Source organism: Phocoena phocoena, chromosome 17, assembly GCF_963924675.1.
Source record: "Phocoena phocoena chromosome 17, mPhoPho1.1, whole genome shotgun sequence".
NCBI lineage: Eukaryota > Metazoa > Chordata > Mammalia > Artiodactyla > Phocoenidae > Phocoena > Phocoena phocoena.
The window spans coordinates 41,890,995-41,899,546 of record NC_089235.1 but is presented as its reverse complement, the minus strand read 5'-3'; the positions used below and the strand labels follow the sequence as shown (position 1 = coordinate 41,899,546).

Here is an 8,552-nt window from a genome sequence, read left to right as displayed (position 1 = left end):
CTGTCTACTCCTCCTAAGTAAAAGAAGTTATGATTTGCTTTACAGAGAAAACGTGTGCTAGATAAGCTTTGATCAAATATGAATCACAGTGCAGGTGGCAGTGGGTTCAAAGTTAATGAATCAACAATATATACTCAGTAAGGTGTCTTTAAACAGAAACACATAAAACAAGAATATGTATTGATCAGTTGACAAAAATGTGAACACAGGCCCACAGGAACCTAACCTTGCATTTCCCTTAGAAGCAGCAGTTCAGTATTTGCTAATTCAGCATTCATAGTAACTTTATTAGCTACCAAAAATAATGATAATCAACTGTGTATAATTTTCCATCCTTTTATTTTCAACCTGCTCATATTGTTGTATTTGAAATGAGTTTCTTGTAGACAGTATACAGTGGAGCACATTTTTTTTAATTGTCTCTGCCAGTCTCTGTTTTTTAATTGCTATATATACAGCATTTACATTTAACGTAATTCCTGATATATTAGAACTTAACTCTGCTGTTTTACTTTTTGTTTTCTATTTTTCCTCTCTGCTTTTTGTTTCTGTTTTTTTTTTTTCCCCCTGCCTGCCTGTGGGTTACTTGAACATTTTTTAGAATTCCACTTTTAATTATCTGTAGTGTTTTCAAGTATACCTCTTTGCATAGCTTTTTTAGTGGTTGTAATAGGTGTAACATCATATATATATACATCATATATATATCATATATATCATGTATATATCATCACTGGTAAAATATTTTACCAGTTTGAATGACGTATAGAAAACTTACCTATTATGTCCCTTTACTTCTCCATGTTTATAATATAATTTTCTTAAATATTTTCTCTATATACATTTAGAATCACATTTAGAGAGTGTTAACAGTTTTCACCTCAATCATCAAACATAATTAAGAAAACTCAAGAGGAAAACAAAAGCCAATTGTATTTACTAACATATTTGTTTATCATGTTCTTTCCTTCTTAATATTCCTTCTTTTAGCATTTCCTTTCTGTTCAGAGAACCTCTTTTAGCCATTCTTTTAGGGTAGGTCTGCTTAAGGTTGTTTCTTTTACTTGAGAATGTCTTGATTTTTCCCTTTTTTCCTGAAGGATATTTTTGCTGGATATAATATCTAAGTTAACAGTTATTTTCTTTCAGCACCCAGAAAATACTGTGCCATCATCTTCTGACCTCCATAGTCTCTAGTGAGAAATATACTCTCATTCTAATTATTTTTCCCCTAAGGGTAAGGTGTCATTTTGCTCTGGCTGCTTTCAAAGTTCTTTTCTTTGTCTTTAGTTTTCAGAAGTTTAATTTTGCTGTGTGTTGGGAGAGATCCAATAGAGTTTATCCTGTTGGAAGTTTCCTCAGCTTCTTGAATCTCTAGGTTTATGTCTCTTATCAAATTTGGGAAGTTTGCAGCCATTATTTCTTTGAGAGTTTTTTTCAACTCTGATTTCTTTCTCCTCTCCTGAAACACTGACAGCATGAATGTTAGAATGTTAGACTAGAATGTTGAATGTTAGAATAGAATGTTGTACTATCTTTCTTATAGTACAATGGCCTCCTGAGGCTCTGTTCCTTTTATTTTCCAGTTTGTTTTGTCCCTGTTGGTCAGACTGGGCAATTTCTATTGCTCTATCATCCCTTTTACTGATTCCTTCTTCTGTCGCCTCTGTTCTGCATTGAGGCCATTCATTGAGATTTTTATTTTGCTTATAGTATTTTTCATATATAAAATTTCCATTAGATTTTTCTTTATATCTTCTATTTCTTTACTGAGACTTTCTATTTTTCCCTGAGGCTTTCTATTTTTTCATCTGTTTCAAGCATGTTTGTAATTGCTCATTAAAGCATTGTTATCTGGCTGTGTTAAAGTCCTTGTCAGATAATTCTAAAATTTCTGTCATCTTGGTATTGGCATCTACTGATTCTCTTTTTTCATTCAGTTTGAGATCTCCCTGACTCTTTTGTTATGACAAGTGATTTTCAACTGAAACACAGACATTGCTGCATTATGAGACTCTGGATCTTTTTGAAACCTCCTATTTTAGCTGGTTTCTTCTGATACCACTGCAGTGGAGGAAGTGGGTAGGAGATGTTGCTGCTGCAACACTGTGTGGAGGTAGCAGTGCAGGTTCCCCACTTGGCCTCCACAGACACTCAAAGAGCGGGGTCTCCTTATAAATTCTGAAGGAGGACTGGAGTTTCAGATACCCCACGTGGTCTTCACTAACTATGTAGTGAGATGGTCTCACTACTGCTGACAATGGTGAAAGTACTGACTCTCCAGGATATCCCCTCTGACACCATGCCAGCAGGTAAGTGGAGGGGTACATTGTTGCCAAATGGTTCATAGTCCCCGCTCCCCACATGGTCTCTACTTACTCTACAGGTGGGGCTGGGGGTGGGGAGGCTCATTAGTGGCTGGTGGGTATGAAAGTCCTGACTCCCTGCTTGGTCTTCTGTGACACCACCCAGGAGGCATGTTGGGATACCCTGCCTAAGCTATCTACTCAGTCTTTTTTGAGTGGATAGATGGGTAGAAGTCTAATCTATCCACTCAGTCTTTGTTGACATGGGTCACACAGTGGGCTACATATTTTTCTGTAATGTTTGACTGCAATAGAGTGATTACCTTCTAAAAATCTTCTGTCTTGCTAGACTCTCCCTTTCCTGGTCCTTTGACTAGAGAGAGCCAGCTTTTGTTGGGTTTTTTTGTTTGTTTGGTTTTTGTCTGTACTCATTGGCATTTCCAAGTTGCCAGCTTTTTCAGCTCCAAGTCTGAGATATATGACACAAAAAGAAAACCCAAGTAACTCGGGTCCCAATGTCCCTAGCTGGTCTACCTTCTTTCCACCTTTCAGAGTCTTATTATGTTTGAGTAGGTAGGTAGATAGGTAGATAGATGGATAGATAGATAGACAGACAGACACAGGTTTTTAGATTTTTTTAGTTGTACTTAGCAGGATAAATAGGAAAAAGTACATCTACCCCATCTTCCCAGAAGTGGAAACTCTCCAGCATGTTAATTTCTAACAATACACTGTGTAAAATACAAAATTGTAACAAAGCAAACAAGAGTGTCAAAGCTACCTCCCTGCCCACTTCATTTTTTTCCTGAATGTTATCTTCTCTGTGAATCCTTTCCTGAACTATCAAGTCAGAATGAATTGCTCCTTTCCTTGTGCGTCCATAGCATACTATTTACTTTTCTATAATGCCTTATAATCAAACACTGATTTCATCGTTGGTCATTTAAGCAAAGCAAATTAAGGATGTGGACCATGTGGACTTCCCTGGTGGCACAGTGGTTAAGAATCCACCTGCCAGTGTAGGGGACACGGGTTCAATCCCTGGTCCGGGAAGATCCCACATGCCGTGGAGCAACTAAGCCTGAGCGCCACAATTACTGAGCCTGTGCTCTAGAGCCCACGAGCCACAACTACTGAAGCCCGCATTGCCTAGAGCCCGTGCTCCACAACAAGAGAAGCCACCACAATAAAAAGCCCGTGCACAGCAACAAACAGTAGCCCCCACTTGCTGCAACTAGAGAAAGCCCGCGAGCAGCAACAAAGACCCAATGCAGCCAAAAATAAAGAAATAAGTAAATTTATTAAAGAAAAGGATGAGAACCATGTCATAGTCATGTTTTGATTCTCAATGTCTGAACGTCTAATAGGTTACATGTATTACAATAACTCACGCAGTGTGGGGCATATAGTGGATACTCAATAAATATTTGTTGACTGAATAAGTGAACAAATGAACGTTTATTGAGCACTTGCCATATGTTCCAGAACTCAATAAGGGTTTGTTAAATTGGACTAAATTGTTTCCACATCTGTCAGTCTAATCAATCCAAAATTATTTCTTCCTATGGGGAAAAGAGAAGCTCACTAAGCATATCCAAAGTACAATTATTGCAGGTTAGCACTTTTTCCCAATTAACAAGTAATTAACTACCAACTATTTATTTAAACCTATATGACCAGAACTATGCATAGTATAAAGATAGTGAAAGTCAGGATTCCTGCCCTCAGAAGTATAAAATACATTGTGGAGACTGAAAGATAAGCAAAAATTAAAGAGTAAATAATCAGTAGTGAAAAATGAAGTATAAGAAAAAAAAAGAGAATATGGGTGACCTGAATAATTAAAAAGGACTTCATAAAAGAGGCAGGACTTCAGTCAGGCCTTTAAAAAAAATGGTTAAGATTTAGTTGCCAGGAGAGGAAGAGAAGGGCATTTTAGGTTTAGGAACAGTAGAGAAAGATAGAACCAAATGTGGGCTAAGCGTGGGGACAGAGAGGAATTCACTTTAAAAGAGGAGATAAGGCTGAAAATTAGAGTTTGGAAAAGACTTAGAATTCATACAGCATAGAAAGAGAAATAAAGAAACCACCATCATCTGAACATTACAGTTTACAAAGATTTTTCAAACAAGCACTTTCTCATTTAAACCACAAAATGTCTCTAATGAAATGCAGAGGAGGAACATGAAGTGACTTGAATTTAGATTCAGACATTCACCCTTGTGCCATGTACACACCATTCTCTCTATATAATGTTCAAATAACTGGGGGTGGGGGGTGATCCTGGGGAGTAGGAGGATACTTAGCAGGATGACCTGGTTCCTCTTCTCACAGGTTGTGTTGAATGTCCTCTTCTACAACTTTCTAGCACCCTCTGCTTACCCCCTTCAAAGTTTACCACAATCTGAATCAAAAGTATCCAGACTATCTCACTAGTCTTAAAGCTTTTCAAGGGAAAGATCAGTGTCTTTCCACCCAGTATATAGTAAAAGCTCAATAAATGCTTTTGAGCTTTTAAAGTGAACTGTGTTTTCTTCATCCTTGCATCCCCACCACTCAGCACATGTGTGGCACAGAGAAGCAGCTAGATTGACACTGGCTAAGTGAAGAGCCTCCTGCAATAGACTGAATGTGTCCCCCTAAAATGCATATGTTGAAATCCTAACCATAATGTGATGGTATTAGGAGGTGGGACCTTTGATAGGTAATTAGGTCATGAGGGTAGAGCCCTCATGAACGGAATTAGTGCCCTTATAAAAGGGCACCTTCTTCTTTTGCCATGTGAGGACACTATGAGAAAGTGGCAGTTTGCAACCCAGAAGAGGGTCCTCAGCAGAACCTGACCATGCTGGTTCCCTGAACTCAGATTTCTAGCCTCCAGACTGTGAGAAGTAAACTTCTGCTGTGCATAAGCCACCCAGTCTATGGCACTTTGTCACAGCAGTCAGAACTAACTAAGACACTTCCTCGTCTCCAGTCTGACTGTACGTCTATCCACCCAACTCACCATTTCAGATTAATCTTGGTTCAAAACCTCAACTGGTAATTAATGACTCCAACAATGCTTTCATTAGCACCTTAGAATACCTTTGCTTTTCCTCCTCACCCAAGTTGCCAATTCTTCAAAACTAATTTTGAATTTTCTCTGTACATGCTGCATAACACCATCACCAACATTTACTTAATCATGCCAAATATCTCCATATGAACTAAAGGCTGTCTGATCTCAGCTGGGGCCCTTGCATTGCTCAGCAACCCTTATATTTATCTTCAACTGACCCCTATCAAATTCCCCACAGCAGCTGCTACAAAGTTTTTCCACTCTCCTTAAGCCCCAGATTCAACCCCTACTCCCCTCATGCTCAGCAAAAGCTCTCCTCTTCTACATAACTGAGAATACGATATTATGACCATGAGATGACTTGGCTTTCTTCGTCCTCAACTCAAAACTCTTCTACCCCTTTATCTATACAGCTCTTCTCAGCTCACGTCCCAGTGAAAGAAGTGCCCACCCTCCTTTGCAAAGCCAAATTCTCTCTCCATACTGTACCAATTATCGGGAGGCAGAGATACTGAATAATATCCTCCAAACTGACAAGGAACTTTGAGACAGAAAAACAAAGCAGGCAATTCCATAAAGTGCAATTATGAAGTCTGTCGTGGGTAACCTACACACAGGCAGGAAGGATCAGGCCGACGGGATGATCCAGAGGCATTCGCAGCTGCACTTTGCACCATGGAAAGGGGTACCGGGGGATCTAAAGGGGCCAGAGCTAAACACGGAATCTGACTACCAAGTGAGAAGCATGACCACACCGACGGGGACCGGGGATTTTCCCCTCCCCCAGGGATCTCAGGACCATTAACCATCTGTGTCAGCATAAGGCATTCTTCCAGTTTCCACGTCAGATGAAGACAAGGGTAAAAGCTGATGGGGAACATACCCTTGTAAGTTAAGCTAAAGCTGAGTCACACAGAAAGGGGAGGGGGTAGGGCTGTGGACCTAAGATGGAGATGACAAAATGGAGTCAGTGTGGTTCAGCCACACACGGCCATGCCACGTGGCTTGCGCACCTTAGTTCCCCAACCAGGGATTGAACCTGGGCCACGGCAGTGTAAGCACTGAGTCCTAACCACTGGGCCACCAGGGAATTCCCTTAAGAAGAATTGTGTCTGAACGAGAAGGACAAGATTGGGTCCAGAAAGGAAGAGCATACAACAGTATCAGCTGAAACTCCTTCCCCATCAGAAAGGCCAGGCTGACACCAGGTCAGCTGAGGAAGTGTTTAATTGGACATTTTGAGAATCTAATGTCATGTATGCAGATGCAGATGTTTGAAATGTCTGAGTTGTTTACAGTGTAGTTTGTGCCAGACAGGCTCCCATGCCAAGCCAGAACACAGCCTCCCATTATTCCGCTGGGCTCAGTTTCTAAAGATGTTTCAGGGCTCTCTGGGCCTTGTAAATTTCCACATCCAAAGGCTCATTTGTGTTTTCAAGGCAGTGTCATTCTTCCCCTCACGAGCAGACATCAGTCCTTCCCCTGCCAATCTCTGTCACTGCCTGCTCTGGTTCAGAAAAGGCTTTGGAGAAATTATTTGAGAGGCAATTACTCCATCTCTAGAAATTTTAGTAGTTTGGGGAAAACTAACACAAAGGAAAAGTCAGACTCTTGATCCCTGCCTGGAAGTTGGGTCTCAGCTGATGCAATTATTTCGAGAACTGTTTCTGTTATTCACTGACCCAGGAAAACACAGCTTATCATTAGCTCAGCAAATAGACAGTTCCACTTTAACATACCCCCTATAAGGCAGCAGTTCTTGATCAGGAGGATAAACAAGGATACACCACAAGTGGACACTAGGGAATCCGTTCATCTTTAAGAACTGAACCATCCACACTCTGCCTTGAAAATGCAAAGCAAAACAATATTGTCATTATCACAAATTGTTATGATGCCTTCGCTATATCCTCTTCCTATTATCAAATACCTTCTTCAAGAAAAAATTTTACATGTTTAAAGTCCTAAATTGGAAATACACATGAAGACTATTGTTCACGTATCATGTTAAGGATGCTCAATTCAAGAATAAACATTTGCCGCTAGTTTTACATTGGATACGCTTATTTGTTTTATCCAATGGTCTCCATTGGATAAAAAGTCCTAAGAAAATTATTAGCATTTATTAATGAGTTCATTCATTTATTCATACTACAGACATTGATTGACTACCTATTATGCTCAGAACAACTGCAACTGTTTCAGATATACAGAGACAAAGGATATGTCGTCCTAGGCCTTAGGAAGCCAGTGAAAGAGGAAGGCAAATGACTGCGATACAGAGACAAAAGGAAACAGATTCTCAAGTACTAACAATAAAGTACAGTTGACCCTTGAACAACACGGGTATGAACTGTGTCTGTCCACTTATATGTGGATTTTTTTCAATAAATACTGCAGGTACTACAGGATCGAAGGTTAGCTGAATCTGAGGATGCAGAACCACAGATAAGTGGGGCTAACTGTAAAGTTACTCTCGGATTGCCGACTGCTGTGGGGTTGGTGCCCCTAACCCCCAAGTTGTTCAAGGGTCAACTGTAATGATAAAGTATTGCAGGATTATCACAGCAGAGAACAAGGAAGCAATAACTGAGAAGATGATATTCCAGCTCAGCCTTGCAAGATAGATGAATTTGCAGAGTTGTATGGTGGGAAGGGTATTTAAAGAACAACCATGAGCAAAGATGTGAACATTTATAATATGTTCCCCAGAAATGATTTAAAAAAAAAAAATTCTGGCGTACAAAAAGCTGAAGTATTATAAAGCACTAGGGAGAAATTTAAACATACACATGCATCCAAGAAGTGTATTCCCAGTCCCATTTCAGACATAGTGATTCAGAACCCACAGAGTTAGGTGGGGGCCAGCAATCAGTATTTTTCAAATCTTCCCAGGTCGTGATGTGCACTCATGATGTGATCTGATACACACATATAGAATACATGGAGGGATCTAGTAGGTGTTATGGGCTGAATTGTGCCCCACCACAGTTCACATGTTTAAGCTCTACTACCCAGTACCGCAGAATGTGACTATATTTGGAGATAAGGACTTTAAAGAGGTAATTAAGTTAAAATGAGGGCATGGGGGTGGGGCTGATACAATCTGACTGAGGTCCTTATGAGAAGAGGACATTTGGACACACAGAGACACCAGGGATGCACACGAACAGAAAGAAAATGAC

At 40.0% G+C, this 8,552-nt stretch overlaps 1 non-coding gene across 1 annotated transcript; it reads right to left on the bottom strand.

Annotated features, from left to right (window-relative positions):
* Positions 1-6,385: 6,385 nt before the first annotated feature.
* On the bottom strand, positions 6,386-6,457 carry TRNAV-UAC (transfer RNA valine (anticodon UAC)). Its single transcript has one exon. It is a non-coding gene; the product is annotated as a tRNA-Val (tRNA).
* Positions 6,458-8,552: the final 2,095 nt, after the last annotated feature.